Genomic DNA, 18,495 nt, shown 5'->3' with positions numbered 1-18,495 from the left:
AAAGTTAAGTATGGGCGTGTACCTATGTGCGTGAGGTATAGCATGTGGAAAGCAAACATGGCAGGGTAGTCCACACAACCATACAGGTACCTGACACATGTAGGGTATTCAATGTGTTACTCTGGCCATGTCATGGGCCAACAACCAAAGCAGTGATGTATGGGGTGTGAAGAATCTGTGTGTGTGTGGGGGGATGGGTAATGGTACAATCCTCCAAGGTGATACTGTGTCGTATGCAGAATAGGTGAACCAGAGGTGTATGAGGGAGCAGAGGGTGAAGCTGAAAGAAACACAAACACATGTATAAACAGCTGCAATACAAGCAGACAGGCCATACTGTAGAACACAATCCCACAAACATATGAATATTGAAATGTGAGAGACAAATGTATAGACATGTCACCAGCACATACCCACAGATTGGTCCTGATGGAACTGGCCATAACAAATGCAACACACCTGGATGCATAATGGACTACCCAGCATCCTCTCCACATCACACATCCCATTCCCGTACCTGAACATCCACCAAATCCAGCCATACTTGGCCTACTGGTTTGGTGCAGACACAGCTACACATAGTGACCAGTACGCATATGTAGTAGGTAGTGTCACCCTAGGCAGTTGCAGGATTGCACACTATGTATCCCTTGCATGTAAAACCCCCAGCACATTTTTGTAACACCAAAAAGATATTCATTATTTCTCTTGTTGTGGATCGGTCCAATTTTTGGATATCCCTCATGGGATACGTAACCCGTGTAAACATTAGAATGGAAGACATGAAGTCCAGTCCAGTAGATATCTGGACACAAGTTGGAATGTGTATTAGAGGTGCACGACACTGTCCAGCCCTAAGTGGTTATGCATAACCTACTACCCAGGATCAAACACCTGCCCGTGATGCACGTGTCCCGAAATGAATAAGTGGGAGAATATATTGCACACATTTGCATAGTGGCACATGGTATAAGGGTGATGAAGGCATTGATATAAACAGGATATCCTTGATCCACTGTGTGAGGGACAATTAATGTGTGTGTAGGTGTGACCTGACCAACAATAGTACAATGCTAAATGTCTTGTGACCGTAGGGAATAACTATGCACCATACTGCATGTAACAGTTGCCTAAAGCGGTCATGTCAGGGCAGAATAAACGTAATTCATACAAGAAACAGGCAAACAACAAAAGTGCCAAAGGTATAAGGCTTACAGCTAGGAACAAATGACTGTTCTAAACCTGCAGTGACCGTGGCTATGTGTTGGCCCAAACAATATGGTGTCCGCAGTAGGGTTGTCATATGTCCTGCTTTAGGGGGATAGTCCATTGTTGGACAGTTGTGTCCTGACAAAAGACATTTCAAATGGCAAATGTCCTGGGATTGTAGGACATAAGTATGTCCCATATGTTATGTAATGGTAGCAGAAAATAATTATTGCAGTATCTACAATACCTAAATGTTACAAAAAACAGAATAAGCAAAAAACAGCTACAACAATAGGCTTTTATGTAGGCAATTAAGTAAAGTTCTAGCCATTGTACTGACAGTGGGTATGTGTCAGCTTGTAAAACCTGGTGTGTTCCGAAAATGTCCCATCTTGGCCATGTGAAAAGGTGCCAACCCTAGTCACTGGAATACAGCACAACCGGTACATATGACAATGTCAATGATACTAATGGTCAGAGCATTCGCACAATAACTGGCCAGACCCTTAAAAACTCACAAAGTCAGTGCCCTTTGGGGGAAAGGTGTTGAATGAGAATGACTGCTCACAACAATGAAGAGTACTAGATGCATTTAACTGCAGACAATTAGTAGTATTACGAATCTGTCAACATGTTCCAAGTTAATAGTACTAATATGGTAGAAGTGTCCGTGATTGTCCCTGAGTTGTCATAGCCTTGTCCCTGTCACTATAGACATGAGTCCCTGAGTATCAGAGAGGTCCCTACACAGAAGTACACCAATCAACTGTCCCAGATGTTGACTAGACTATTGCATAGCTGTAGTGATTTCATAACAAATGTCCAGAATAATATTCATTGTATGTATAAAAGAATGAAATAGTCAAATAGGAAGGGAAATCACCCCCCCCCCAACCTGCATTATGTAGTGGAACCACTCACCGCCCTAAATTATGTAGCGCGGACCCAATAATGTGATCAGAGGTGCCCAAACACCTGCGTCTGTAAACACAGGTAGAAGGTGAAACTCTGGACTAACTCTGTCCATGTGCTACGTCTGATCTTTGAACACTGCCAGGGCAGTGCTAGTCACCAGTTGGCCAAGCCTAAACCCAGACCAGCACATGAAAACCTTGACAATCAAACATGCGTTTGTGTCAGGACTATAAGCGTAGGGGTTATGAATATCCTTGGAGTGAGTAGACTCGCAGCACGGGTCCAGAGCAGTAGGAAACAGGGAATGTCCTAATTGTAGTACTGCGATTTTCCCAGCAGGAGAATGGATGCCTGCTGTGTAAATGAAGCAGTGAGGCATATGTCAGAGTAGCTATGTACCATGGGTATACATATAAATGAGCCAGAACACCAATAGTGTATTGGTTACAGCATCCACCCAACGTAAAGGCATTTCCAGTGCAAGTACAACTATAGCACATATTAATTGTGTAATGAATGCCTCTGTGCCATAAGGCCAACAGTTATACATGTAAAGGTGTCCGCTTTCGCATGGGTCCGTTAACCGGATTCCATCAAAGTGGTACTGTCATAAGGAATAAGGCACATGTAATCCTAAAGATGTGCCTGCAAACATATGTAACTCAGAATAATAAGATGCAAGTAGGCCTGCGCGGGTGTATGCAGCTATTAGCATAGCAAATGTATGTTGTCTTCTACAGCTGTAACTCTTATATATATATATATATATATATATATATATATATATATATATATATAGTTAGATAGATGTGTGTATACAGAAATATCCACAGACATAACAGAAATATGCAATTATATAGCTACATATCTATCTATATATATACATATATATATATATATATATATATATATATACATATACACACACATATATATATATATATATATATATATATATATATATATATATATATATATATATATATATATACGTTAGGAATGCTGAAAGACGAAAGCAAACCTAAGGGTTGTGAAGGGAATCCAGAGCAAGTTAGGAATTATGAAGTGCTCGCAGCATATGTCACATAAAGCTGCACAAATGTGGGTAGAGCACCGCTCTCCACACCAGAGACAGGGCTATACCAGTGGCCATAACATCGTTGAAGTGCTACGTCAACATTGTAAACAGACGGAATGTAGGACATGTTGCGACCACCTACACTTGTAACCAGCAAATTGTTCGTAATCCATAACACCAGGAAAGGCACGAATGTGCAAATATGAATGGATGGTGAGCATGTGAATACACGAGGTGGTACAAAATGTGTGTAGGGCCCCAACGCTCATGATAGGGCAATGTGTAAAGGTGTGTCATGGCTGCGATATCAGATGTATAATGTCTGTTATGCGGGGAAACTCAACACAGGTGTGCAGGAGAAACCATGGATATGCAAGTATGGACACAGGAGTGATAGGGTATGTTGCGCCGGGTGCAATGGAGTGGCCCATGGAGGTCAGCTAGTACTAGGGTTACCACCTTTTCAAATGCTCAAAGTGGGACATTTTCTGTAGAAATGTCAGATTAGCAGGACAAAACATACCCATGACCAGTACAAATGATAGAACTTCACCTTTCTGCCAAATTAAAAGCTTATTCGTGTAGCATTTGGGTTGCTTATTGTATTTCATATAACATTTAGGTGTTTCAGAGAAAAAATAACTGTTTTTATGAAACTATGAAAGAAAATTAGGAAATATTTTCGTATAATAATCTCAGGACATCTGCCATTTTTTCAGTTTTTTTCACAGGACACAACTGCCCAAAGAGGGACTGTCCCTCACAATGTGGGACAGGTGGTAACTCTAGTTAGTACGTAGTTGCAATTCCCAGATAGAGCGTCATTTGTGTGGAGACATGCATGAATGGGCGTATCATTGTCAGATGTTGTGCATCAGGTCTGGCAGCACGGCACGTAAAACATACGCCACCAATGAGCGGAACGGAGTTCTGCTGTGACAACCCTAAACCGGGAAAAGCAGAAAGACACAACTACATAAAGACAACAATTTGTCGATGTACAGTCACAGTAACACAAACACACATCCTATCAACAGCAATAATATGAATGTGTACAGAAACAAACACAGTAGCAGGAATAATAGGCTGTGCATACGAGCAGTAGGTCGAATGACACTATCACAACTCAGCTGGCAGTGGCACCCCAGACATGACAAACCTGTGACATCTGTCCGCTGCATAACGTGCAATATACTGAGCACAAGTTCACCGGAGTGAAGTGTCAGTGTCAGAATGACTAAGGAAATAGTATGCTGTTGAAGCAGGGATAAAACCAAAATGCATGTGTAAGTGTCCATGTCCGGGAAATGTATAGGTTAACGGACACACAAATGTATATATAGATAAAGACATATAGATACACATAGCTATAATAATTTACATACACATATATATCCATACGGACATATATATATATATATATATATATATATATATATATATATATATATATATATATATAGATATAGATATAGATATATATATAGATATAGATATATAGAGATATATATATATATGTATACACACATGCAAAGATATACTACGGATATATATAGATAGATATATATACACAAACAACAGGTAGTGATATATACACATACACACAAAACAAACAATATGTCAGTGTAGAAATACATATTCACATAAATAGGTTGCTTCACAACAATTAGGGGTAACATATTTACAGTCCGGGCCTTTGTGACTGGGAGGTCCAAAAAAGAAACGTTGTCTCCCCCACATTGCCCAGCTAGGCCGGACAGACATACAGACAGGCAATACAGATCAATACACTGCCGCTGTCCAAAACACCGGTAGGAAAGGACCAGTGGGAGAGTACTGCAAGGTCTACACTTTAAACATGGATAACGGTGTCCCTTGCGGGACCCCAAAAGGTCAGGTATGAAAGAATCTGCCGGCACTAATACGAGCAGAATGTAGGTGTACATGGAACAGTAGGTTGTGCCAGTGTGATAATACATGGGTTGACAAAATGTACGACATGTGTCCTGAGATGGAGAGAGTGGGAAATGTGTAGGGGTGTGCTCATACCCCAGCTGAGCTCACGGTAAGTATTTGTCATGACTGCTGTAGAGGGGTGCCAGGTAGGTAGACCATGGGCATGCATTAATGAGCGTAAGTGTGCAGGTGCTGGTTGGCAGAGATGTAGTAGGCCCGCCCAGTGGAGGTCATTAATATTCCTATGTGGGCATAGCATACGCCTACACCTCCCAAACCTGAAGAGCACATCTACCGGATAGTTTGAAAACCATCGGGGAATACATAGAGACCTACACAGTGCCGTGTACCCGAGTAGCATGGACATTCATAGTTATGTATCAGAATGTAACAAAGTCCAAAGAAACACTGCCAGAACTACTGATATTAGGTGAACAGGTGGCGGAATACAGGTAATGACAGATGACAACCTGTATGAGTCATAACCAGCATGTACCTCGACAAACGTGAATGAATACATATGTTCTGTGACTGTGAATGTGTCTGGTTAATAGAACCAATCATCTAAATGTGTCACGCAGGGTGTTATGCATTGTTCCTGATACGGCGCTCAGTCACACCCATTGGTATGTGAGTTCTGCTGCTGACGGAAAGTGCATAAGTTGCTGACCACTTCAGGTAGAGGATAGCATAATAGAAGAGGTTAAAGACCCATACGCCTGCAAGGGACACACCCATCTGGGCAGTTGTGTCTTGCAAAACAACAGTTATGGCACATGGCCTGTGCATACATCTCAACTGTCCCTGATTTCCACAGACGTCCCTGATTTCGACCCAAATTTTAACTCTGTCCCTCTTAATCCCTCCTAAAACTAGTGACTTTTGGAGGAAAGGTGGTGAATTACACTTAATGATTAATGACAATAATTAAGAGTTACAAACTTCTTTTACTTCAGAAAATGTGTATTAATTCATATGCTCTGATTCTGTCAATGTATCAGGTTAATAGCACTAATATTTTAAAAGTGTCCCTGATTGTCCCTGTTTTTTTCCTGACTTGTCCCTGATTCTGTTGAAATTTGTCCCAAATTGGTTGAGAGGTCTGGGCCTGTGAGTTCAGGAATGGAGGCTATATAGTGTGTGTAGTGGTGTCAGACATCAATTTGTTGTATCAGTAACAGCTGCATGTAATAGGAAACAGTATTATCAATTATAATGCTACATGGATAACCTTAATGTATGCAAACCGTGGAGGTCGTCCATGTACTACTGGCTGTGGCTCAGAACTCTCAACCAACTGGGGACAAATTTCAACAGAATCAGGGATAAGTCAAGAAAACACAAGGACAATCAGGGGCACATTTAAAATATTAAAGCTGTTAACTGGAAACATTGACAGAATCAGAGCATATGAATTAATACACGTTTTCTGAAGTTAAAAAAGTTTGTAACTCTTACTTACTGTCGTTATTCATTAAGTGTAATTCACCACCTTTCCTCCAAATGTCACTAGTTTTAGGAGGGATTAAGATGGACAGAGTTAAAATATGATCCAAAATCAGGGATGGCCCTGAAAATCAGGGACAGTTGAGAGGTATGCTGTGGGTATGTGTTGCCTCGACACATGTGATAGCTCTACATATAGGGTCTATAGGGCCACCACCAGTCTGAGCAGCCAAAGTGGAACCTGGTCTGTAGAACTGTCAGATGTACCAGGGCAGAACATACTTACAGCCATGCATAGTACAGAAATATACATATAGGAGCAAATCAAAGCATAGTCTAGCAGCAGTATAGTTGCTTATGCTACTACATATGACATATCGATGTGTCGTGTATACAAGACCTGTAACAAGCAACCAGAACAGACACCTACAACATGAGAAGGTCCCCTTATCAGGACAGTTGCAATGGCTAGAGTATTGTCCATACCACTCAACTGTCCCTGAATGTCAGGTACATCCCTGAGTTTGACTGAAAGTTTAACTGTGTCCCTCTTAATCCCTCTTAAACGTAGTGGCTGTTGAAGGAAAGGTGGTGAATTACACTTACTGATTAATGACAATAAGTAAGAGTTATATACAACTGTTACGTCAGAATATGTGTATTATGTCATAGGCTCTGATTCTGTCAATGTGTCAAGTTAATAGCACCAGTTTTGTAAATGTGTCCCTGTTTTTCATGACCTGTCCCTGATTCTGCAGAAATGTGTCCCCGATTGGTGGAAAGTTCTGGTATTGTCACATGTGATGTGTCGTGACGGATTGTCCCATGCAAAGTGGGAAAGGTGTCACTCCTACACTCTCCCATCGTGCAATCTGAAAGGTGGTCAACGTGCAGTTGGTATGCGGTAGCATGACTCGGCAGACAGCTACGTTAACAAACTCAAGTCACATGTCACCATTGCAGAGTATCAGTTCCCATGTATCAGGCAGATGGGAGCAGATCATATGAGGAACAGGCATATAATATGATTACATCACTGGACAGGCTACCGAGTTCGTACAGTCGAACGGCTGCCGTCGCAAAATGGTTACACATATCTGATACTGTAGTCATGTAGTCTGATGTAATACGCATCACAAGGGATCGCATACACCTAGCGTGAGTGACAAATGTAAGCGGAGATGTCAGAGAGTGAGCGGCTGTAAGGATGTTTGTCTACCAGTATGCCAGTAGTGCCCTGTCAAAGAAATGTGGAGTGTAAACATGTATAAGGTGCTGTGACCAGAGGTCAGCAGTGCTTAACACTGTGCAAACCCACACACAACAGCTCCCACCTGCTGGACTGTGCCTTACCCGGTTTGTATCCAAAGGTGTCTGCCTGTATGCAAACAAAGAACCGCCCTATACACGTGATGGTAGACGTACCCTGCACACATAGCTCATGTGAATGAACAATAGACCATGGCATATGTACAGACAATAGACCGCAAACACCATACAGCACAGACATCCAACAGTATAGCAATGTACTGGCAGAAATGTCTGGACCACTGGTGTGTGCATGCCTGGTCATCCTGTGTTTCAGTGTGTGAGCATGCCCAGTATGGCTGTTGCGCATGTTGTAGACTGACAATACCATCATGTGTGTGAGCATGCAAAGTATGGTCAACTGTATTGCATGTGTCACATGTCCAGATAGTTAGTAGTGTTTGCTGACCCCCTCTGTTCTACACAGACAGGTGACATGCTGCGTCTGCAGGGTAGCCAATGGTCATGTGGCATTGACAGTTGCTACATGTCTGTATAGCGTGGGGGGACATGCAACCACAGTCCTACACAGCACCGTGGGTGGTGCACATGACTATCACATGTGCAGGTGTGACAGGGGGCACAACCAACAGTTGTACACATCTGCTGCTACTGTACTGGTCTGCCAGGTACTCCATGTCAGTGTGTGGACCTACCTAAATTGCTGGTTGGAGGGATACCAGGATACATCAGTTCCCAGCATTAATTACCAGCACAGTGGTGTTGGACATCCTATTACACATCCTACATCAAGCAGCTTGGCCTGCTGTCATCTGTGTGTGTCATACGGGGTTGGGGTCAGTCATTGGGCATATCCATAGGCCATCATATATTATTTGTCTGTATTGGTCCACATCTGTCCAGCTGCATGGAAAGTGTGTTGGCTGTAAAGACACACATGATGGTCAGCCCATAATCTGCAGTGGATAGGACACCCTGTGTACTACAGGCTACCATTGTGACCCCCGTATGTGCTACAGAGGTCATGGTGCCACTATGGATGTGTACTGTCTGCTGCCCTAACATTTGGCCACCACAGTAACTTGTATGGTCACATACATACCAGAGCAATGGGTAAGTACACATTCTAATACAACCGCCACTTGTTAGGTCAATAGACATACCCTGGTTGTGGTACGGACTTCAGGACGGTGCTGGAGTGCTACCTATGTTGGATGCACACAGTGCACCTCCCATACATGGCCGAGCACAGGTACTGTCATGTTTGGCATCCATTGTACTGTGTGCAGGTCAATGAGGGGAAATCCGTGGGTACTTACTCTGTCAGTACATATGCTGTGTGTTGCCTCTTTGCCAAAGGCAGGTCATACTGTGCATGAGCTGTCACCGACAGTGCCCTACACAGGTAGTTCCTTCACCAAGTCACACTGTACCTGTACAGGCCTTGGCAGTGGTGTTGGGCTGTGTGGCCCTGCCCCATGCTGTTTCTGCTGCAACTGTTACTGCAGGCTAACATTGTGTAGCATAGCAAATAACATAACAATATGTATGCTTGTAGCTTGTGAATACTGCAGAGCCCCTACAGATGTGTCCGGATACCAGAACTGTGAACCGAGCATCCCAAACACATGCACATTTATATGTCTTGCCTGTGCATCCGCCTCAGTATGGTGTGAGTGTTCAGGTGTGTGTGCATTGCTGATGAGTGTTATAAGTGACTACACCAGTGTTTACCTAGCATCCCCCACTGGCAGACTGTAGGGGATGTCCACATAGGCACTGGTGTGCTACAGCTGTGTCAGATGCCATATATCGGACACATCACAGCTTCCAGGGCAGACAGCACACACAGTCAATCTCATGCCCTGGCCATCGCATAGGGCCTAGCTTTTGGAGGGTATGCCCCTGCACTGACTGTTGGCCCTACCCTGCTCCCTGGGTGCTGCTACGTGTGCAGGCTATAGCACCCAGTACCTCAGGGTACTCATCCATGTGGTGGAACAGATTCATATTGCTGGTCCACTAATCACGTATGTGGAGGACCTGTACATGCTCACTAGCATGTGTTGGCATGGCATCTGTGAAGTGGTGCAATACTCTGGATGCAGATGCCTGTGAGATACCCACGAGATCCCCAGTTGTGCTGTGTGATGTACCTGTGGCTAGTACACCTAGGACAACACATCCCATGGTATCCACTGTGATGCATTCCCCTTGGCCTGTGTGATGTGTTGGGCACAGGTCAACAAGCTGCTGTAGGAGGTCTCTGTCCACCCCATAGTGCTCCAACATCCCCAGCCCATGTAGACCCTGGTAAGTCACCCTCGGTCAATAAAGTCATATGACACCTCAGTAAGGGTTGTTCGGCAGCATACACATCCGCACTGCCCCAGTCACCTGCACATGTTGGTATATGTTGCCTGCTGCAGCCCGTGTCATTTGGTTGGACTGTGTCATGAAATGTCCCTGCAGGTATACACCGGTGGTGTAGAGTGTAGATGAAACGTGTGTATGCTGCTTGCTCGCATTAGTGTACTGTTCATGTGTAGGCTGGCCATGACATCAGCTGATTGTGCTGATCAACACCTGTTTGTGCAGCCTGGACACCCTGACTACCCCACCACTGCTGTCATCCCTCCCAACATCACCAGGCAGGTATAGACACACCCGTAGGTTTGCTAAGGCAGAAGCACTCCCGAGGCAAAATTCTGCAATGTATGTACAGTATGCCTGACCCCCCCTCCCATGCTATCAACTATATGCGAGACCGGCACCTGGCTGACTACACAGATACACTCCAGGGACCAGCAGCACACCCTGGTGATAAATGTGATACACCATAGTCAACCTCATCTGCATAGTATAGTCTTCTAATGAATAGTTATATGACCCATACCGAACCTCCAACATATTAACCACTGCTCAGTGTCGCTCAGATCCACACGCAACTGGCAACAGGTGCCTTACCATCACCATATTCAATGTCCCATGGTCTTCCCAGCAACAAAATAACCGGTGTCTACACAACAACAACCCGTGGCCCTGCACATCACAGACGATGTGCATTAACACCACGCCATGGCAGATATACATAGATCTGAGGTTATCACGTACAGATCATCCGGCACAAATAGTCAATAGTGCTGAAGTCCCCAGACATATGTTCACATCTATGTCCACCTCTACATCTACATATATCACATATATTATTTGTAGACATATATATATATGGACATATATATATATATATATATATATATATATATATATATATATATATATAGATAGATATATATATATAGATATATATATAGATGTATATATACAAACACACATATACATGTACACATATGTAGATATGGCATTTATGTCACAACAGCGAACCACATGACAGCAATGCATTAGACAGGAATGGAAAGGAAACCACATGTGCCACCTGCATCATGTAATGTTGTTAATATCAAGGCACGTGTGTTATGTTGCGTCACATAGGTCAGACCGTAGCAAGGGTAAGAGTAGGGCTGCTGACAGTTACTCACCAGACATATTGGCAACTGTATGCATTGACAACCCAGTGTCTTGGAAGAATATGCGGGCTGTGGACATTAAATAGGTCAGCCAGAAAAAAAACTGGACACATCCTGCAGCTAGCCACCCACAGACACCAACACATACGGTATAACTGCCAAACACACACTTGCCATGCTCTGGAATCGAGCATCTACCTGTCTAGTCTATCACACTACAGCATTATGCAGTAACAGAAAGTGCTACCAAGTTCAGGCATTACCACTCTCCCACAGGCGTACTTCTAGGCAGATGACATCATCCACAAAAGCAAAGATGCCGATAGGGAATGTATGTGGTGTGAGCCATCTAAAAGCATTACTCTGCCCCCAGGCAGCTGGAAACACACACAGGCACACATCTATCAGGGCTGGGAGTTGAACATACACCTAACTATCTTATCACACTACAGCAGTATGCAGTTACAGAATGCACTACCAAGATTACTGAACACGACATTCCCAGAGGCATACTTCTAGGTGGGTGACATCATCCTCAAAGGCAAAGACGCCAATAGGGAATGTATGTGTTGTGAACTGTCTAAAAGCATTACTCTGTCCCCAGGCAGCGGGAACCACACACACACACACACACAGGCACACACCTGGCAGAGCTGGGAGTCGAACATACACCTAACTACCTTATCACACTACAGCATTACACAGTTACAGAACTCGCTACCAAGATTACTGAACACAGCACTCCCAGAGGCATACTTCTAGGTGGGTGACATCATCCGCAAAGGCAAACACGCCGATAGGGAGTGTATGTGGTGTGAGCCATCTAAAAGCATTACTCTGTCCACAGGCAGCTGAAAACACACACACACACACACACACACACACCTGGCAGGGCTGGGAGTCAAACATACACATAACTACCTTATCACACTACAGCAATACGCAGTTACAGAACACGCTACTGAGATTACTGAACACAGCACTCCCAGAGGCATACTTCTAGGTGGGTGACATCATCCGCAAAGGCAAACACGCCGATAGGGAATGTATGTGGTGTGAGCCATCTAAAAGCATTACTCTGTCCACAGGCAGCTGGAAACACACACACACACACACACACACACACACACACACACACACACACACACACACACACACACACACACCTGGCAGGGCTGGGAGTTGAACATACACCGAACTACCTTATCACACTACAGCATTACACAGTTACAGAACACGCTACTGAGATTACTGAGCACAGCACTCCCAGAGGCATACTTCTAGGTGGGTGACATCATCCGCAAAGGCAGAGGCACCGATAGGGAATGTATGTGGTGTGATCCATCTAAAAGCATTACTCTGTCCCCAGGCAGCTGGAAACACACACACACACACACACACACACACACACACACACACACACACACACACACACACACACACACACACACACACACACACCTGGCAGGGCTGGGAGTTGAACATACACCGAACTACCTTATCACACTACAGCATTACACAGTTACAGAACGCGCTACTGAGATTACTGAACACAGCACTCCCAGAGGCATACTTCTAGGTGGGTGACATCATCCGCAAAGGCAGAGACGCCGATAGGGAATGTATAGAGAGTTAGCAGTCTGCAAGCATATTACTGTCCCAAGGTAGATGTAGACACACACGGCAGTGATGTGATCGGGGCAACTGAATATCTACGGAGCACTACAACAACACTACATTGATACAGGACGCAGCACAGACAGTACACCCTTCAAGACAGTCAACCAGTGCGTTCAATGTAGGCATCCATCGTGACGTCGTAAATGGACATCTGTTGCCTGGATGACCACCATCGCTATACAGGATGTCAATGGCCATGCCCATACACAGAGGCACATCACCAACACAAGGTGTCACTGGGCATGCCCACATGCTTAGTATCACACGTCCATTTGGAATGTACTGTGTGTCCATCTGCACAACGGCGTACTGGGCATGCTCACACATTTAGCAGTTGCAAAGGGCCGTCTTGCATGCACACGGATTCTAAACACAGAAGGGCACAGTTTGGAATGTACTGTGTGTCCATTTACACAACAGCATACTGGGCATGCTCACATAGCAGTTGCAAAGGGCCGTCTTGCATGCACACAGATTCTAAACACAGAAGGGTGCAGTTTGGCGTCTTGAATGCACATGGATTCTAAACACAGAAGGGCGCAGTTTGGAATGTACTGTGTGTCCATCTACACAATGGCGTACTGGGCATGCTCACACACTTAGCAGTTGCAAAGGGCCATCTTGCATGCACACGGATTCTAAACACAGAAGGGCGCGGTTTGGAATGCACTGTGTGTCCATCTACACAACGGTGTACTGGGCATGCTCACACACTTAGCAGTTGCAAGGGGCCATCTTGCATGCACACAGATTCTAAACACAGAAGGACACGGTTTGTAATGTACTGTGTGTCCATCTACACAACGGCGTACTGAGCATGCTCACACACTTAGCAGTTGCAAAGGGCCATCTTGCGTGCACATGGATTCTAAACACAGAAGGGCACAGTATGGTGTTACTGTCCCCACGTACATGAAGGCCACTTACATGTACTGACCAGTACACACTCAGGAGCCATCACAGATGTCTCAGGTGCAGATCACAGAGGTACACACCGCAGTCTACAATGTAGCCCTCAGACATCACCATGTCTTTGGACCAGCAATACACAGCCGTACATTACCACAACACTGTGTGACTCATGACCAGTGGACTGTACATAGGTCTACAGCAACTGTGCAGACTACACATGTACCAGCAGAGTTCCATCATGTGTTATGCATTGCAATGATACCACTGTAATAACCAGGTCGGCTCTACACATACCAGGGGCCCTGGGTCTTACACAGCTGTGACAGATGACTGTCGCTGTACACCCAAGAACACACATGTTTGGATATGACATACATGTAATCACAGTGGATATGTGCATGGACCACACACACAACACATATGTACATAGCATAGCTTTTGCTGTCCTCTGTGCAGACAAGTGGCTACAGCAATCACACGCACTCAAATGGAAGGTGGGTCCATGGCTGTTGAATGCTAACAGTACATGAGGTAGCAATGACCAAGGACACATTCCAACTGTACTAGTTACCATGACACCCATCATATCATACAACAGTCTATGTGTTATGTACATCATCACACATGTCCACCAATTGCAATGCATACAAACATGGCTACATGACAGGCATGTAGGACCAATACACATGTACAACTTGTAGAGCGCATGCAGCTACCATGCATGTGCAGTAGCTGATGTATGTAACTCATTTGTGCCTAACTACAACATGCAGTTGCAATGCAGCCCCATCATTGACACCTGTACATGGTGACATACTGACAGTACTGTAGGATGTACATCAGGTATGGATGGATGTGCACATAAAGTGGTGATCCACCTGTGCAGATGGATGTTCACTGGGGACGGCTCACATGTGTGTCACACGCCATCCTACTATTACATGTGCAAACAGTAGGCTATGTTACTGTTACTTGACGGTGAAGACGTAAAACCTACATAGCGGTCAGGTGTTACTGACTGTACCTCACTTGACACGTGTAACATTTACATCCTCCCATGTGCATATAGCAGCACAATTGCTGAACATAGCGATGGTACACATAATGCGGCCAATACTGCTGCATGTCTGTCAGACGTATCATCATATAGCAGGTGTATCATTCACAGTACTGCCATGTGTGTTTGCTTGTGTGACCATATATGCCACATATGGTGGGGAATACATCCCAATTGTTACACACCCCTGTACACTGTTGTAGAGATCTGTACATACTGCAGTGTGGAAAGCATGATATAGGCAGGGGTGGTGTGTGTATCACACACATCAGCTATCCGTATGTGTATGACATTTGTGGTCTCCACAGTGTGTGTCTGTGTGTATGTATGTATGTAAGTATGGCTGTCTGGTGCATGGAGTGAGGGTGTATGCTACCATACAGAACACACAGGATCCCTAAACCCTCATGGTGATGCAGTCTGCTACCCTGTTGATGCCATCGGTCTCAGCCGTACTGGCTACCTGTACATGTTCTTACTCTGTGTTGCATCGTGTGGGTGCACTGTACTGTGAGGGTGATGACCACATAGGCAGGGGACCTCACCTCAACACTATGGGGTGTGCCTTATAGTGTTGTTGACCCTGTGAGTGTGGGCATGTTCCTGTAATGTGACAGGGTAATACTGCTACACAGTGAGGCCTCATGCTATCAAGTGGCCTCTAACGTTATCATCAGCCAGACCCCTGTGTACAACCCCTGCACCATGTCAACATACCTGTGATGTGACCTGGTATGGATGTCACGTCTCTAGCCACTGTAGCCTATTAAACTGCCCACATGCGTCTGAATCAGTATATGTGTGGACATCTGTGGTATGTTAGCCTTTCCAACAGTCAGGTTGAGGCTACGTATAGCATGCTGATATTGCCATACGTGCCTGTGAGTACTCCACAGTTACACATGGGAGACTTCAAACACTGCTACCTGTAGGCACATGCAAGTAGACCATAAGGAGGGAACCAGGGCATCATTACCAACATGCTGTTACTGTTGTTACCGAGACACATACTGTGAACATATAACAATGCCTGCTAAACCTGTACTACATGGTATGTCTGGTGCATGTTAACAGTACATAACTAATGCAATATACACTTCTTTCACTATTCGGTTCACCCAGTGCATCAGACCATTTGAGCATGTCCCTGCATCGATGGTGTGGATGACAAGGATGCGGCACAGGCTTCATCATATGCACAGGGTGATAATGTTTGCCAGGGGCATAGGCTGCACCAATGGATGACATCATGTGTGTGAGTAAGGTCCGATGATATGATTGGACATGTCAATTCAGTATGCATGTGAGTGTTGTGGTGCCCTACAGATGTGTTTGCTGTGTGTGTGTATGTGTGCACACAGTTCTGCCTTTTATGAGGCCTACACAGGGGTATTATTGACAGCTCCCGATTGTGCAGACCAGGATGTACAGCTCACTGTGTTCGGCCACGGCCACGTGACCTGTGCCTGCCAGGGGTTGCACAGGCACTACCAGGCGGAGGTACAGATTGGCTACTGTCTGATGACACATGTCCACTGGAACCGTGTCCCCGCTGGGAATGTCCAGCGCCATGCCCACGTGGCCTGCTCTGTCCAGGTTGGACAGGGCAGCACCAGCTGCACTGCTTCTGCTACCAGCACTATGGGAGCGGGCATGTGAGGTGGCACGCTCACATTGACCTGCACTGGGTGGTGTAGCTGGCCTACATAAATGTGGCCTACTCCTCACTCCTACCAGATGTTCCAGCACAGATAGCTCATGCTCGCGGATTGCCATGCCACGGTCAAAGATTCCGACCATGTCACCCAATCGCCTGTCCAGAATATCAGCAATCTGCTGCTGAGCATTTGCCAATGCCTGGATGTTGTCATTTAGGGTATGGATAGCAGCCCTCTGCAGCCTCTGCCCTTCTCTGTTCTGCCATTCAGCACATGCCTGTGCTGCCATTACATTTTGGAACATGCGTCTGGTGATACCAGCTGCTGCGCTCTGTCCTGCAGGTGCATGTGTGCCAGAGGTCGTCCTATGAGCGGCAACGGCCACATGCCTGTGTGGCACATCTGCAGTCACTACACTGACACCATGGTGTGGAGACACACTTTCTGTAGCCACCACACATTCCTGTTCCAAGCTAACAAACGCTGACTGTCCTTCCTCTATGGCCACTGGTGATGCAGTATGTGTTGGCAGCAGAACTGTGTGCAGGAAAGAGGGGGACATAGCTGGGATGTCAACCATTGGCAAAGATTCTGCCCCTGACAACACTGCCTGTACCTCATGCATATGTTATTCACTGCTAGTATCTGTGGGACACTAACATCAGCTGGACCGCAGGAGGGTAACGCACCTACATCACCTGTGACTGCAAAGAAAGACTCTAAATTACAATAGACGCACACACACACAGAGACATAATCACAGACACACACACAGACACACACACACAGACACACACATACACCATGCATGTGATTTGACAGAAGGCATGCAGCATGCCTGTGATACAGCAGACGGCATGCAGCTCAGACATTAATAGTGTTAGTTAGCATACCTCCCTGGGGTGCACACTACAGCAAGCAAGTGTCATACAGTAGCCATGCAGTTCACACAATCATGGTAGTATGCATGCATCCCCATGATACACCATGTGGACCAGAACAGAATAACAGTACACATGGCTGACGTGATCTTGACATGTAATCTGCTGATGTGTGCATTAACATGCATACATGTCTGACACAATGGTGTCCTGACACATGTACAGTGTCGTAATGGGCATCACATTGCGGTGTTGTCTCTATGCCCTACAGATAGAATGCATTTTTAGCAAATGTGCATGAGCATGGAAGGGTAGTGTGAGCCATCTACATTGCTATACAGTGTGAGGTACAGACACTGTGTCATTGCATGGCATCAGGAGGCATCTATATTGCTATACAGTGCATAATATGTACACATTGCATAGCCATAACTGCATGCATACCCATGACATAACTGTGGATGGTGACCCACGATGCTGAGGTGTATACACAACAAACCATGGTGTGTCATGTGACAGGTCACTGGAGGACCTACAGATGACACCCCTGCACAACTACTACAGAGTCTTAGCTGCCTGGCGACCATGTCCACACATAGCAGACTTGTCAATTCAACATGTCCCACATGACATTGATGTACCACACACACGAGGTGCACAGCTAACGGTGATGTCCTACAGCAGCAAGGGAAATGCACAGTATCTGTGGCCTGATGTGGTGTCAATGTCTGTGGAAGCTGTAGAGGTGGCTACTATCATGTTATGACACAATCGTGATGTTAAACACATCTTATATGGTAGACTTCAGTGACATCTCCACTAGCTGTGTACAGGCTTTTAGGATGTCCAGTGTACCACATCAACTTTATAATCAGTCAACTAAGGTTATAATTGGACCATGTGTGGA

The sequence above is a fragment of the Protopterus annectens genome, chromosome 2.part0 (assembly GCF_019279795.1).
Source record: "Protopterus annectens isolate FY-2018-M chromosome 2.part0, PAN1.0, whole genome shotgun sequence".
NCBI classification, from domain to species: domain Eukaryota; kingdom Metazoa; phylum Chordata; order Ceratodontiformes; family Protopteridae; genus Protopterus; species Protopterus annectens.
This window is presented reverse-complemented; position numbering follows the sequence as displayed.